Source organism: Camelus ferus, chromosome 6 (assembly GCF_009834535.1).
Source record: "Camelus ferus isolate YT-003-E chromosome 6, BCGSAC_Cfer_1.0, whole genome shotgun sequence".
NCBI classification, from domain to species: Eukaryota; Metazoa; Chordata; class Mammalia; order Artiodactyla; family Camelidae; genus Camelus; species Camelus ferus.
In genome coordinates this window covers 27,078,036-27,095,628 of record NC_045701.1, presented here as the reverse complement: position 1 = coordinate 27,095,628, position 17,593 = coordinate 27,078,036, and the positions used below count along the sequence as shown (strand labels likewise).

The 17,593-nt window shown below is 32.0% G+C and overlaps 1 protein-coding gene across 2 annotated transcripts in view; it reads right to left on the bottom strand.

Moving 5' to 3' along the window:
* DPH6 (diphthamine biosynthesis 6) overlaps nucleotides 1-17,593 on the bottom strand; it is a 190,086-nt gene that overhangs the window by 15,467 nt on the left and 157,026 nt on the right. For both annotated transcript variants that reach the window (XR_004320524.1, XR_004320523.1), the window contains exon 10: nucleotides 1,289-1,419. The gene's annotated coding sequence lies outside the window, so the exon portion shown is untranslated. The remainder of the gene's footprint in view (nucleotides 1-1,288; nucleotides 1,420-17,593) is intronic.

The following is a 17,593-nucleotide window of genomic DNA, read 5'->3' as shown; positions in this document are numbered from 1 at the left end:
ATTTGGCAAAGAAATACACTGTGGTTTCTTCAGATGACAGCATCATAATTCATTTAGCTCTCCCTTACCTTTTCACAAAAAGGCCAAAACCCCACAGGAAATGTGAGCACTGACATTTTCTACCCGGGATCAAAAACTGACTATTTTGCCAGAAATTGAAAACAATATAGCTAAAACAGTAAATACACAGCAATGTGTTGAAAGAAATAGGCTGCTGGACTAGCCAGTGACACAATCCATCATTTCTATTTTAACTTCTGATGGATAGAAAGGTAAAAAATAAATAAAAATAAATATACATTTAGGTTGGCAGATTTCCATGCACATATAATGAAAACCAAATAAATTTTAAAGAATCCCTTTGCATTATTTCACAGATCATGATCTAAAAATTTACACTAAACACTATGCCTTTAATGGCAAGTTTGATTATACATTTCTAGCTGATTTCCAGGCAGTTAAAAGCTAGCTTAAGGGCCATCTAGAAGGCATGATTTCTTTTCTTTCCACAAAATGCTAAAGCTTCTTTATCATTCTGTATTCAGTCATGAACTCAGCTGCACAAGCCAAACGTAAAGATTTTATGGGGTGATCTATCATGTGAATTCGTGAACAAGAATACAAGCCTACTCATGCAGTCACTGAGAGTGATTTCCATTTTTATGAATGAAAAAGAACCTTGCATAAACATTCTTTATTTAAAGTTTTAAATGAAGAAAGATGCAAAACAAAATGGGAATATTTTGTTTTATATGTCAATATCTTACAAGAGGGGCAAAGTAAGGAATCTGGCTCACATGATTCCCAAGACAGCAGTATCTCCTTTGCATTAAGTACATAAATGAGATTTATGGTCACTGACCTAATCTTAGATGCCAAAATGTACAGCAGGAACAGCTTTCTGAAAAACTTAATTTAAAATGATGGTGTTAACAAAAGCACTTTAGGAAGCAGGCAACACACCCGGCATGCATACACACATGCATTGAAGAGACTTGACTATAGAAAGGAGCCACGGATATTTGCATAAAGCTTTACAATACATTTCACAGATAATTCAAATTCACAGGTTTTACTTTTCTCCCTATCACCTTGATGTTTATGAATTTCCAAATAAATACATATCACCAGACAGCTAACTTTCATCACTAAAGGTCATTTAATACCAAGATATTCATAGATTTAGGTTTGCAGAAGGATTAGAATTAAAAAAAAATGAACCTGTTAATTCTTTTTCTGAATTTTAAAAGCAGTGGCCTTACTCACTAAGTACTAACTAAATTAGCACCTTGGAGTGAAGAAAAGGCTTGAGCAGCTGCACTTATAACACTTTCTTCACTGAGTGAGAGAAAGGCGGCTGTGATGCAGCTAATCCCCTGGTAACCACTTGGAGATTTTCCTAAACACACTGATTTTGACCTGAAAAAGGATAAGAAAGAAAGAAAACAGTAAATGAAACCTGTAATGACAGATGTCAAATCAACACTTTCTTAATGTAGTTCCATAAAACAAAATTCCTGGAAAAAAATAACATCCTGCAGAATAAAATGTCAGGTTAAAGAAACACACTCTTTCCCTTATCACTGGGTTTTAACAAGTGAATTATGCAGAGTCAGAGGAGGTAAATATAGAGTAACAAATCTTTTTCAAATGATTTCAGAAGTTTTTACTTTTAAATATAGATTTGAAGCTCTGAAATGTACATTTCAGGTATACATAAATATATCATCCCTGAAACAGATAAATCGTGCTATTATGTAATTCGTGCATATGGTAAAAAGATTTTTAAAGAGTACCTTTAAAAATTGAAATTAAAGTGCAAGATTAAAAAGAACACTGGGTTTTATAAGTTATCTATACATTCAATTCTAAATTCCTTTCATAGATAAGACTGTTTCAAAAGAGGGTTTAAAATAAGAACTTGTTGGAGGTACCTTATTTGGGAGATAACTCCCAAAAAGCTGAGAGAGGAGGCGTGGGGAGTGAGACAGGAAAGGAAAAGCTTTTGAGTTGGTTAATGATCTGAGCAACCAAGTATCAATTCTACTGGGAATTCTCTGAGGAACTCTGTCGAATGTAGCTCAGAATTGCTCATCCAAAGGATCTCAGGCTGGTGTATTTATTCACAATATCCTGTCTCCCATTAGTTGAGTGTTGCTACAAGTGGCAATATCTCCCTCACTCTTCTTGGCTTCCCTGGCACAAGGACTGAGTAAGCTCCCTTGGCTTCAGAGAAAGTCCTGAGGCAGAAGAATGGAGAAATGCACAGCCCAAGTTTTGGTAGAACATTGCTGTGTGCCCAAAACTATTTGGCAGTGCTCAATAGCAGGTGACAAGGGCACCAGAAACCTGTGCCTCAGATACCAGGTCACCTACAAAAGTTATCACTCCATTACTTTAAATCAGCTCACAGGATAGAGATTAGTAAGACTCTTCATAAATCTAAAGCTTTTGCATTCTAAAATATATTTTTATTTGTAATTTTAAAAATCTGAAAACAATCTAATTTATAAAAATAAATTATATGTTCATATAACCAATCCAATTCCCATTCCAATTAACATTTTTTGGGGGGGTGTGTGTGTGTACTTTCAGAAGAAATTCATGTTTAAACTAGGCAAAAGGATAAATTTGAAGTTTAAAGAAAAAGAAGCCAATGATGCTAAAAGGGAGAAAAAGTATCACCTAAATATGACAACTAATTTTCACATCGTTTCTATACTACAAAACTGTTTAAATGGAAAATAATGTAATTTGATCAGTTTTATTCTTTTTTTAAATCTCAATAAAAAACAATCTGGTTTGGATTAATTTCCCATTTTTCACCTAGCTGTTTCAGCATCATGAAGAAACACATCGTCTTAATTGCACTTTTTTTCAAAAGGCCATATATCATAGTAGTTAAAATTATTCAGACCTTGAGGTCAGATGCCTATGTTTGAATTCTCACTCCACAACTTACCAGCTGTGCAGAATGGTGACAATGACAGTACTTAGTTATATATTCAGTAATTGGTACTTTAGGATTAAATTATATAACACATACGAAGCCTTCAGAAAAGTCTCCATCTCATAATAACTGCTCAGTAATATTACTGATGATGATTATTATGTATTGTTAATAATCTGCAAAAATTAGGAGGTAAAAAGCTATAACAGCAAGTTTATAATTAAGTGTGCATTCATATACAGTTATACTACAAAGCAATAAAGGAGAAAAAGAGCCTCTGAGTAAAACATAAACTCATTGTTTTGTAGAAGGGGAGTCAATGATTTCCAGATGAAAGGTGGAGTTTCATTTTGGTCTTCCTCTGTGAGAGCAAGGAAGTTATTCTCATTACAGTCCACCTCACATGAGCAGTTACCCATAAACAGCTTGTTTGAGGATGTCAAATGCTAAGAATAAAGATCAGTGAGCAGAATAAGAAATGATGAAGCAGGAAGCTAAAACAATTTGAAACTGGATAGATAAATGCAATTTACATTTACTCAAGAAAAAACTGAAAGGAAAAGTAAGAAGTTTATCCACTAACAGGAAAATGTAATATCTAAGAATGGCAAACAGTTAATATTGGTGACCTAAGTGGTCAATGACTAATGTGGAATAATGGATTACAGTCACACAAATGACTGGTGTAGGGCAATCGCATTAAAGAGCAAAAGCATTATACTACAATAAGATACAGTTAGGTCGTGAATTTCTCAAAGAAAAGGGAAAAATACCACAAAGCTGTTGAAGGCAAAAGAGACAAAGTAAAAAAGCATTAATTAAAATAAAAAAATTTTAATTCCAGTAGGAAAAAAGGCTGACCATGCAGTGGCAAGCCAGCATTAGAAAGTTATATGTTAGTACCATTAATATATAAGTTCAATAAAATAAATTAATTAATATATAAATAAATAACATAGTCTAAAGTAGGACAAAGTAATATAAATGAACAAACTTAAAGCACTGGCATACCTTAGGAAACTAAATTTATGTTCAATCTGGGATAAATTTGTTATTACACTTGGCACAATGGATCTTATTACTATTGATATATAATGGGCACCAAGTAGGCATCTTCAAAGTTTCCTGATTTTGAATTTAAAAGCGGACTAGAGAAGGATACTTATTTGAGATACTGTAATTGCCGCTCTAAAAGAAACATCATTTTTTAAAAAATGAGAACTGTCTAAGGTCACCTGAAAGAACAACTTTCATCAATCCCAGAAGGCTATGTATTGAATTTCTAACTAGGTCTGATTCAATATAGGTAGACATACATAAAATATATCTTGAAGTTAAATTTGTATATGACAATAGAAAATTTTCAGCTTTTCAAAGTAGTTTCTAAGTAGTTTTTTAAACTGCGTTTTCATATCAAAACATAGTGTTCTTCTTACGGGTTTTCATAATATGAACCCGAGAAAAAATGTTGGATGTTTTCCTGTAAAATTAACCAATAAATTTTAGAAAAGCCAAAGATAATTTATGCTCATCAGATCTGTTTTTTTCCCCCCAATAATGTTAAAAGAAATTTCAGTAATTCCATGGGTTGGCTGATTTCCTTCCTTTGGATTCAGCTAAATGAGCAGACAACTCAGTCTAGTGTTCCAGCCAGTCAGGTCTAACACTTACCTACTCAAGGTTAATATTCATCTATACTTCACCCACTTTTTATTGTCACTGTGATTATGTTGAAGATCCCAGATATTGTAACATTTCATCTGTATGTATTTCAGTAAGTGAAGATAAAGAACTCCTTTTTTTCTTTTTAAATATAACCGCCACAGAATTATTACACCTAAAAAAAATAATTCCTTAATGCCATCAACTATCTTGTCAAAGTTCCCAACAAAATTTGATGAAATACTACAAAACATAAGATATCTTAACAAGCAGTAAAATAAATGGCTAGAGCAAAATCCTCACCTAATCTGTATCTGTGTCTTAATTTTTAAAACACATTTGGTAAGTAATTGAACATTGTTTTCATATGAATTATTATCAGGTAAAGTTCTTAAGTATTCATTATTATTTAATTTGAAATTTCCACTAAGCAATACAGAAAGATTTTTAACTTTAAGATTCAGTGCTCACCAGTGAGTTATCTCCAATGTGTTCACTTTTTTCTGTGAATAATCACCCTAAGTTATATCTACACATGCACAAAAACTGAGAAGGTATAATGCTACTTCTACGCCTACCACACAAAAGTACACGATGTCTTTCTAGTTATACTGCTGCCTCATTTTCTATTATATACTGCCTCATGTTCCAACAACTACTTTATCTATGGTAGCAATGGATAGGTAAGGCCCTAGACTACTTTAAATCAATCATTCATCCTTTGACAAATTAAAAAAGTTGGCCAATTGACTTCAACTTAATAAATATTTATTGAGTGCCTAATAAATGCTAGGCTCCATGATGTTATATGCACTGTTATGTTAGCAGTCAATAGGCGAGAAATGATCTCCCCTCTCATCAAGTTTACAATCTAGTAGAGTAGGGACTGTAAAAATATGCCAAAGCAATACCCATGTGATCTATTTCCAAAATTAGGAAATGTGATATTTAAAAAAATTTTTTTCTAACAACATTTGTTTCTCATGTGGAAGATACGATTTTACTAAGGAAAAAAAACGAGGGAAGGCAGAAAGATTTGCACGTAGGAGGCCATTCAATTAGTAGTGATGGAACTAAACTGAGTAACCTAGGGTTTCTTCTGAATAAGGTATCATTACTTTCCACTTTAGTAACAGTTAGCTCTGTTCAAGGCAGGTTAAACAACCTGTAATCAAATCTGAAGTAATCAGTTAAGATAAGTTTCAAACATCAAGCCTATGTTTTATTGTTTGATAGCTTTCTTTTTTAGATGTTTATGATTACCACTGATGATAAAGAGAAGCCACTAGAAGGAAAAAGGATTGGAAGAACATGCACTAAGTTCAAAGAGGACATATAAATTGACAACTCTAAATCCCCCAAAAATGTTCTCTATCTTTAGGGAAATATTTGTTCCAAGCTGAAAGCCCCATTATATGCACTGGAACTGAACTTTAGCTTATAATTAGGGTTGGGTCAAAAGTCTAAACCAGAAATTCAAAATACACATAAATACTTGACCTGAATAAGGAAAGAAAGTCTCTGTTAAGTGAAAGTTGCATGTTTGAAAGTTCTCAGGAGACTCAATTACTACTCCCCATTCTTTTAGGAAACATAAATCAGGAGAGGCTTAAAAGGAAATTAAAAAGACGCTAGATTCCCAAAGGATTTTATATACTCTCATTAGATTGTCACTTGATTAGGCAAATAAATGACCAAGTTATAGAAACTGAATCAACAAAAAGAAGCAATTAAATAGTACATGCTATAATACATTGTATAATATTTTCTTACCTGTGGACCACTGTCTAAATTATAAACAAAATAAGTAGGTTACTGGAGTATATAATTTTGTTCTGAACTTTATTTTGTTACAAAGAAGATGGGCAATTCTTTATGTATTATGTCACAGTTAAAGAATGTGCAAAAATATAAGCAGGTATCAGTTTCTGTTTTATTTCAAACAGAACTTGAACTACCTCAGGACCTAGTCCAGGGATATTACTATGAAAACAGTAATGAATCTTATTTTTAAAATGACTTTAATCCTTTGTCTTTAGTAAACTAGTAGAAAAAGGATCCATTTCTGAGAAGGAAATGCTTTTTATACAGTTGATATGGATCAATAACTTATGACCTCACACTCACATATGAAAGGATCAACAGAGACTGTCAAATATGTAGCTGCAAATATCATTGTAGACAGTATTTGCTCAATAAGGATAGATTTCTTGGCACCCAACACATTGCTAACATTCATTGTGAAAATACTATCACTCAAATAACATAACAATTTAAACATTTCCTATGATTATACTAGCTATTTTCTAATTAATAGATATCATTAAATATTACTGTAATTGCTTAATAATATCATTATTAAATAGTAGCTAATTTCTAATATTTGAGACTTCCTTACTTTATGGGGATATTGCATTAATCATTATTATTCTTGAGACCTTTTTTTCCTATACTGTCCACAACTACTTTATTGCTTCCAAGGACTGACTTTAACTTCTCATCCCATTTTTAATGTATTGAAAATGCCAAATATAAAAATAAAAGCATCATACTGAAAAAATAATATTCTGCTTGCTCACAAAAATTCTCTATTTGCAACAGATTGAGAAGTTTCCCTCTACCTTTAACATGGAAGTAAAAATTGTATCTTTAGATTATAAACCATTAACATATTTTTAAAGATTATTACCTAATCTTAGCACGAATAAGAAAAATTTAGAAGCAAAAATCTAGAATTCCTTCCTAACAAATCATTTTCCATGTTCCTTCTTGTCCTTTTTTTAGATGCATAAATTTTACACATCTACAACCATACTATAGCCACAGTTGTGCCTTTATCATTTAAAGGTATGTGATATGCAGTTATCAATGTTGTACAATAAATACTTTCAATGGTTGTATACTAGTTCAATGAGTTAATGTGCTATAATGTAATTGTTTGTTATTACAAAGAAAAAGGCAAGGGTGTCCATATTTGAAATGCTTAAAAGAGTACCTGGTTTACAGTAAGTTCTACTTAGTGTTGACTTTCATTATTACCATTATTATTGTTATCATGCTATTATTACTGTAATTATAATTGTTCTCAGAGTACTGGAAAAAATGAAACTTGAAAAGAATAAAATGAGACAAAAATATTCAAATGAAATTTATATATATATATATAAAATATATATTCTTGTGAAATCCAATGGAAACAACTAAAAAAGATATTAGAAATAATAAAACTTTTACAAGCTAGTTCTATAAAAAGAAACTCTAAAGAAGCAGAAGCTTTCTTTATATAAATAATAACTTGTTAGAAAAAGTAATGTAAGAAAATCATAATTAAATCTAACATTTATTGAACATTTGTTAAGTGCCAGGCATTGTTGTAAATACCTTAAATTTACTGTATTGACCCAGGAATCCTGCTCCTGGGCATATATCCAGAAGGAACCCTACTTCAAAATGACACCTGCACCCCAATGTTCATAGCAGCACTATTTACAATAGCCAAGACATAGAAACAGGCTAAATGTCTATCAACAAATGACTGGATAAAGAAGATGTGGTATATTTATACAATGGAATACTATTCAGCCATAAAAACTGACAACATAACGCCATTTGCAGCAACATGGATGTTCCTGGAGAATGTCATTCTAAGTGAAGTAAGCCAGAAGGAGGAAGAAAAATACCATATGAGATTGCTCATATGTGGAATCTAAAATAAAAGAAAAAACCATAAATACAAAACAGAAAAAGACTCATAGACATAGAATACAAACTTGTTGCCAGGGGGTCAGGGGTGGGAAGGCACAGACTGGGATTTCAAAATGTAGAACAGATAAACAAGATTGTACTGTGTAGCACAGGGAAATATATACAGGATCTTGTGGTGGCTCACAGCGAAAGAGAATGTGACAATGAATGTATGTATATTCATGTATAACTGAAAAATTGTGCTCTACACTGGAATTTGACACAACACTGTAAAATGACTATAACTCAATAAAAAAAAGTTAAAAAAAAGAAAAAAAATCAGAAACCCTAAAAAAAAATCTACCGTATTTACTAATTTAATCTTCAAAACCACATTATGAGGCATATGACACCATATTTCATAAAATCTAAGACAACATTACTGTTAAGACACATCACAATTTCAAAAATATTAAAATATGGAAAAAATGTGTGTCTTAGTATCACTAAGATACAGTTTTATCATTCCTATTTTACAGAAGAAACCGAGAGACAAGAGGTTAGAATATTTGGTTACTCAGTATGAAAGTGGAAGGCTGCCTGGTTGACTTAACTATTTCTTGTTGTCCATAAATAAAACCATTTTTCTAAATTAACCTCATATCCAGAAACCTTACAAAACTCAGTATTAATTCTAAGGATGTGTCTGTAGATCTGTTTCACATTTTCTATTTATACAATCATAATCTGCAAATAGTGATAGCTTTATTTCTTCCTTTTCCTAACTTAATACATTTATTTATTTTTCTTGCCTTCCCCACTGACTGAATAGAAGTGGTGATTTCAGGCACCCTTAACCTGTCCTTAAATGAAAAGTTTTTATCATTTCACACTTAGGTATGATATTTGCGCTATTTATTGCAGATGATCATACGTTTCTGACTTTGTTATTTTGTTAATATGTGAATTCTTTGATTTATTTTAGCTATTAAATTAGTCTCACATCCCTAGAATAACCCAACTTTGTCACGCTATATTATTCATTTGATAAATCACAAGTTTAATTTGATAATATTTTGTGAAGGATTTAAAAATCTATGTTCATGAGTAAGACTGGTTTATAATTTTTCTATTTCTTAATACCAGCAGATATTCATTTCCAAGTAAACATTTTTAAAAAATTAGAATTATGAGTCTAAGAGAAACAGATTAAACATGTGTCAGATACCAAAAATGGTTATGTCCTAATGGGCAATAATACTGTAACTTTTCAGCCTATCTTTCCTACTTCACAGAAATAATTCACATCCCTATTGGACAAAAATCTATATATTAATTAGCAACTTCATAGAGTCTAGGCTTTAATCTAAATAGTAAGTGAAATTAAAGTTCATTTCCTAAAGAAATAAATATTCCCTGAGTCAGCTTTTTAACAGTACTCCAGAATAACATTGAAAGCACATGCAGTCATATTTTCCAAATATTTTTCAAAAAAAATCAATTATATGTAACAGAATATAGATTATACTAAACTCATAAAATGAGTCCCCTCTTCTGTTTTCTTGAAGTTTCTATAAAATTGGCAATTTTCCCCTTAAATGCTTGGTAAAATTACCCACGAAGCCATTTAGATCTGGAAGTAATATAGATAGGGCCATTCAGATTTGCCATATTTTTCTGAAGTCCTGGTTTTTAAGGAATTATTCCATTTTGTCTAGGTTTTCAAGTTTACTAGCATTGAGTAGTTGGCAGTTTTATCTTTCTAGCATATGAAGGAACCATAATGATGTCTTCTTTTTAAGATTTCTGGGACTGATTATTTGTGCCTTCATTCTTTTTAGCTCAATCAGTGTCGCCAGGGATTGATCAAGTTGAGTCATTTTCGAGAACCACTACTGGCTTTGGTGACCTCTGTTTTATGTTTATATTCTATCTAATTAATTTCTTTTTGAACTTTGTTATTTGTTTCCTTGGGTTCTATCCTTTACCTAACTTATGATTATTGCTTAGCTCACTGATTTTCAGCCATTATTCTTCTGATATGTGTGTGTGTGTGTGTGTATTTGAGACTATATATTTCCTTGGAAATACTGCTTTAATGTTATTTCACAATTTTAATATATCAAATCTGCAACTAGCAATTTGTTAAAAAAATTACTAGTTTCCCTTGGCGTTTATTCTTTGTGCCATGGGTTATTTAGAAATTTGTTTAATTTCCACATATTTGAAGATTTTCTAGCTATCTTTTTTATTGTTGTTAAAGACATGTAACATAAAATTTACCATTTTAACCATTTTTAAATGTGTGGTACAGTAGTGTGAAATATATGCACCTTGTTGTGCAACTAATCTCTAGAACTTTTCACTGTGCAAAACTGAAACTCTATACCCATTGAGCAGGTTCTCTTTTCCCCTTCCCTCCGACTCTCACAACCAACATTCTACTTTCTGTTTCTATGCGTTTGCATACTTTAGGTAGCACATATAAGTGGAATCACAGAGCATTTTCCTTTTGTGGCTAGCTTATTTCATGTAGTATAGTGTCCTCAAGGTTCATCCATGTAGTTGCATATGAATTTCCTCTTTTTTATGGCTGAATAATATTCTGTTGTATGTATACACCACTTTTCATTATTTGTTCATCTGTCAATGAACATTTAGGTTGTTCTCACATCTCAACTATTGTGAATAATGCTGCAATGAATGTAGAGTGCAAATGTCCCTTTAACATCTTGATTTCAATTATTTTGGATAAATTCCCAGGTGTAGGACTGCTGGGTCATATGGAAGCTTTATTTTTAATTTTTTGAGGAAACTCCATACTTTCTTCCATAGCTGCTGTACTATTTACGTTCCCAGCAAGAGTGCACAAAGGTTACAATTTCTTTGCATCCTCACCAACACTTGGTATTTTTTTCTGTTTTTTTTTTTTTGATAGTGGGCATCCTAATGGATGTGAATTGACATCTCATTGTAGGTTTTATTAGCACATCCCTGATAATTAGTGATGATGAACATTTTTTCATATACCTAGTGGCCATCTGTACATCTTTTTTGGAGAGATGTCTATTCCTTTGCCCATTTTAAAATTGGATTATTCTTGCTGTTATTGTTGAATTGTAGCTGTTCTTTACATATATATTCTGAATACCACAAGGTTTACAAATATTTTCCCCCATTCTGTAAGTTGTATTCTTTTAAAAAATTTATTACCTATTTTTAATTGAAGTGTAGTTGACTTACAATATTATACTACTTTCAGGGATACAACATAGTGAGTCTATATTTTTAGATTATGCTCCATATACATTTAATATAAAATATTAGCTATATTCCCTGGGCTATGCATTATATCATTGTATCTTATTTATTTTATACCTAGTAGTTGGTACCTCTTAATCCTCTTCCTCTATCTTGTCCCTCCTCCCATACCTCTCCCCAATGGTAACACTAATTTGTTCTCTGTATTGGTGAGTCTGTTTCTGTTTTGTTATATTTGTCAGTTTTATTTTTTAGATTCCACGTATAAGTGAAAACATATAGTACTTGCCATTCTCTATCTGACTTATTTCATTAAGCATAGGTCCATCCATGTTGTTGCAAATATTAAGATTTATTCTTTATTATGGCTGAAAAATATTCCATTTTATGTGTATACCACATCATCTTTATCTGTTCATCTATTGAAAAACAGTTTGTTTACATATCTTGGCTATTGTAAATAATACTGGTATGAACATTTTAGCGCACGTATCTTTTTGAATTAGTGCTTTGGTTTTTCTTCAGATGTATACCCAGGATTGGTATTGCTGGGTCATATAGTAGTTCTTTTTTTTTTTTTTTTTTTTTTTTTGAGAAATCTCCATACCGTTTTCCACAGTGGCTGCACCAATTTACATTCACACCAGCAACACACAGGGGTTCCCTTTTCTCCAAATCCTCACCAACACTTAATTAATACCTAATTTATTGTCATTTTCTCCCTTTATATTTATTAATAATTGCTGTATATGTTTAGGTCCACCTATATTAGGTGCATATATATTTACAAATGTTATGTCCTCTTCTTGTCTTTACCCCATTATCATCATACAATGCCCTTCTTCATCTTTTATTATTAACTTTAAAGTCTGTTCTGTCTGATAAAAGCATTGCTACTTCAGCTTTCTTTTTGTTTCCATTTGCATGGAATGTCTTCTTCCATCCTCTCACTTTCAGGCTGTGTGCATCTTTCACTATGAAGTAAGTCTCTTTTAGGCAACATACAGATAGGATTCATTGTTTTTGTTTTTGCTTTTGTTTTTAATCCAGTCAACCATCCTACATCCTTTGACTGGAACATTTAGTCCATTGACATTTAAAGCGATTATTGAGAATATGTACTTATTGCCATTTTGTTACTTGTTTTCTGGTTATTTTTGTAGTTCTTCTGTGTTCTTTTACTCTCTTCTTTTTTGGTTTGATTTTCTTTAGTGTTATGTTCCTTTCTCTCTAATTTTTGTATATCAAGTGTAGGTTTTTGATTTGTGGCTACCATGGAGTTTATAGGTTGTATTCTGTTGATTTAGTCCTTTGCTGTGCAGAAGTCTTTAAGTTTGATGTTAGCCTATTTTTCCATATACATGTTTTTGTTGTCTGTGCTTTTGGTGTCATATTCAGGAAATCACTGCCAAAGGCAATGTCATGAAGCTTTTCCCCTGTGTTTTCTTCTATGAGTTTTACAGTTTCAGATCTTATGTTTAGGTATTTAATCCATTTTGAGTTAATTTTTATATATGGTGTAAGGTAAGGGTCTAAATTCATTCTTTTGCATGTGTGGATATCCAGTTTTCCCACAATCATTTGCTGAAAATACCATGCTTTCCCCATTGAAGAGACTTAGCATTCTTGCTGAAGATCATTTGACCATGTACTTGAAGTTTTATTTCTGGGTTCTCTACTCTGTTTTATTGGTTTACATGTCTATCTTTATGTTAGTACCATACTGTCTTATTTACTATAGCTTTGTAGTATGTTTTGAAATCAGGACGTGTGAAGCCTCCAGCATTGTTTCACATTCTCCAGATTGCTTTGGCTACTGGAATTCTTTGAGATTCCATATGACTGGTATTCTCTATTTCTGCAAAACAAATGCTGCTGGGATTTTAACAGGGACTGCACTGAAGCTGTGGATTGTTCTGGGTAGTATGGGGAATTTAATAATATTAAGTATTCCAATCTATGAAGGTGGGATGTCTTTCCATTCATTTGTATTTTTAATTTTTTTCCACAATGTTTTGTAGTTCTCAGTGTATAAGGCTCCCGTCTCCTTGTTAAGCTTATTCCTATGTATTTTATTCTTTTTGAGGCTACTATAAATGGTAGTTTTCTTAATTTTATTTTTTGATTGTTTGCTGTTGGTGTATAAAAATGTAACTGGTTTTGTGAGTTAATTTTGTATCTTGCAACTTTGCTGAATTTGTTGCTTAGGTTCTAACAATTTGTGTGTGTGTGTGTGTGTGTGTAATCCTTAAGGTTTTCTGCATATTAGATTGTGTCATCTGCCAACAGAGAAAATTTTACATCTTCCTTTCTGATTTAGATGCCTTTTAGTTCTTCTTCTTGCCTAACTGCTCTGATTAGGACTTCTAGTACCACGTTGAATAGAAGTGGTGAGCGATGGCATCCTTGCCTTGGTTCTAATCTTAGGGGCGAAGATTTCAGTTTTTTATCATTGAGTACAAAGATAGCTGTGGGCTTTCAACTACGAGTTTTATTAAGTTGAGTAATTTCCTTCTATTCTTAGTTTGTTGAGTGCCTTCATCATGAAAATGTGTTGAATTCTGTCAAATGCTTTTTCTGCATCAATCAAGATAATCATGTGGTTTTTGTCCTTCATTCTGTTTATGTAGTATTTATATTGATTGATTTTAATAAACTGGATCATCTTAGCATTCCATGAATAAATCTCATTTGGTCATGGTCTATAATTCTTTTAATGTATTGTTGAGTTTAGTTTGCCTGTAGTTTATTGAGGATTTTTGCATCAACATTCATCAGGTATATTGGACTGCAGTTTCCTTTTCTTCTACTATCTTTGCCTGATTTTCTTTTCTTGTAGTATCTTTGTCAGGGTATTGCTGGCATCATAAAATGAGCTTAGAAGTGTTCCCTTCTTTTCCCTTTTTTGGTTTTGGAAGAGTTTGAGAAAAATTGGTGTTAATTCTTTAAATGTTTGTTATAATTCTTCAGTGAAGCCACCTGGTCTTGTGCTTTTCTTTGGGAAAAAGAAAATAAATTTTTGATTACTTATTCAATCTCCTTACTAGTTATAGGTGTGCTCAGATTTTAAATTTCTTCATGATTCAGTCTTGATAGGCTGTTATTGTTCTAGAAATCCATCCATTACCTGTAAGTGATCTATTTTTTGGCATACAATTGTTCATAATAATCTCTTGTGCTTCTTATTTTTTCTGTGATACCAGTTGCAACATCTCCATTATTTTTGATTTTTCTTATTTGATTCTTCTATTTTTCTTAGTGTAGCAAAAGATTTGATAATTTTGTTGATCTTTTCAAAAAATCAACTTAGTTTTGCTACTTTTTTCCTATCATTCTTCTGTTCTTTACTTCATTTATTTCTACTTTAACCTTTATTATTTCCTTCCTTCTGTTAAGTTTGGGTTTAGTGTGTTCTTTTTCTAGTTTCTTGAGGTTAAAGTTAGGTTGTTGATTTGAGATCATTTTTATTTCTTTACCCCAATCATTTAAAAAATTTTGAGGTAACATTGGTTTATAACATTATGTAAGTTTCACATGTACAACATTATATTTCTACTTCTGTATACATTACAGTGTGCTCACCACCAAAAATTTAGTTTCCATCCATCACCATACAGTTGACCTCCTTTACATATTTCACCCTCTCCTTTCACTAATTCCCCTCTGGTAACCACCTCTCTTCTCCGTATACAGGTGTTTGTTTTTGTTTAGTTTACTTTGCTCATTTATTTTATTTTACTACTTTAAATTTAAATACTTCAATATATTCCACATATGAATGAAATCATATGGTATTTGTCTTTTTACATGTGACTTAATTCACTTAGCATGACACTCTCAAGGTCGATCCATGTTGTAAATGGCAGGATTTCATCTTTTTATAACTGAGTGGTATTCCATTTTGTGTGTGTGTGTGTGTGTACATCTATATATCTATATAAAATTATAAAATTCACATCTTCTTTATTCATACATTGATGAGCACTTAGGCTGTTTCCATATCCTGGCTATTGTAAATAATGTTGCTGTGAACACAGAGGTGCATATATCATTTTGAATTAGTGTTTTCATATTCCTTGGATAAATTCCAAAATAGAATAGCTGGATCAAACGATAGGTCTTTTCTTAATTTTTGAGAATCTTCATATTGTTTTCCATGGTGGTTTCACCAGTGTGTATTTCTACCAACAGTGGAAATTTCTTCACATTATTGCCAACAGTTACTATTTCTTGCCTTTATAATAATAGACATTCTAACAAGTGTGAGGTGATACCTCACTGTGGATTTGACCTGCATTTCTTTAATAATGAGAAAGGCTGAAAGTCTTTTCATGTGCCTATTGGCCATTTTTATCTCTTCTTTGGAAAAATATTCAGTTCCTCTGTCCATTTTTTGATTTGTTTTTGGTTTTGTTATTGAATTGTATGAGTTCTTTATATATTTTGGATATTAAGCACTTAACAGATAAATGATTTGCAAATATCTTCTCTCATTTAGTAGGCTGTCCCTTTGTTTTGTTGATGGTTTCCTTTGCTGTAGATAAGGTTTTTACTGTGCTGTCTCATTTGTTTATTTTTGCTTCTGCTTCCCTTGCCTGAGGAGACATATCCAGAAAAATATTGTTCAGACTGGTATAAAAAAGGATACTGCTTATGTTTTCTTCTAGAAGTTTCAGGGTTTCAGGGCTTACACTCTAGTTTTTAACCCATTTCAAGTTGATTTTTGCATATAGCGTAGAATAATAGTCTATTTTCATTTTTTTTGTATATGCCTGTCCAATTTTCCAATAGCATTTATTAAAGAGAGTACACTTTCTCCATTGTTCTTTGCTTTCTCATAAATTAATTATCCAAATATGTCTATGTTTATTTCTATGTTCTCATTTCTGTTCCATTGATCTATGTATCTGTTTTTCTGCTAATCCCTCTTGACTTTGTCTTGATCTTAGAGGGACAGCTTTCAGGTTTTCACAATTAAGTATGATGTTAGCTGTGGGTTTGTCATATATGGCCCTTATTAAGTTGAGGCATGGTCCTTTTATACCCATTTTACTGACAGTTTTTATATAAATGGATGTTGCATATTGTCAAATAATTATTTTGCATCTATTGAGGTTATCATATGGTTTTTACCCCTGATTTTGTTAATGTGATGACTCACACTGATTGATTTGCAGATGCGGAACCATCCTTTGCATCCTTGGAATAAATTGTACTTGATCATGGTTCATGATCTTTTTAACACAATGTTGTATTCAGTTTGCTAATGTTTAGCTGAGGATTTTTGCATCTATGTTCATCAAAGATATTGGTCTATAACTTTGTGTGTGTGTGTTACCTTTGTCTTGGTATCAGGGCAATGTTGCTCTTATAAGTAGTGTTAGGAAGCATTACCTCCTCTTCAACTTTTTGGAAGAGTTTGAGAAGAACAGGTGTTACATCTTCTTTGAATGATTGGTTGAATTCATCTGTAAAGCTGCCTGGCCCTGGACTTATGTTTTTTAAGAGGTTTTTAATTACTATTTCAATCTCTTTATTAGTGATTGGACTATTCAGATTTTCTACCTCTTTATGATTCAGTCTCAGAAGTTTTTATGATTCGAAGAATTTGTCCATTCTTTTGGGTTGTTCAATTTATCAGCATATAGCTGAGCATTATTTTCTTTTGGCTGCCATTTGCTTGGAGTATCATCTTCAATCCCTTCACTTTGAGCCTAAGTTTGTCTTTAGAGCTGAAGTGAGCCTTCTGGAGGCAGCATATAGTCATTATTGCTGTTTTAAATCCATCCAATCACTCTGTGTCTTTTGATTTGGTGTATTCAATTCATTTACATTTAGGGTGATTACTGATAAATGAAGGCTTAGTAATACCATTTTGTCTTTCATTTTCTGGTTGGTCTATATCTCCATTGTTCCTTTTCCCTTGTATTCCTGTATTCTTTGACTTGATGGCTTTTTATGATGTTTTTCTCAGAAGTTTTCTTTTTTTTTTATGTTTTGTGTCTCTGCTCTAGATTTATATATTATGGTTACCAT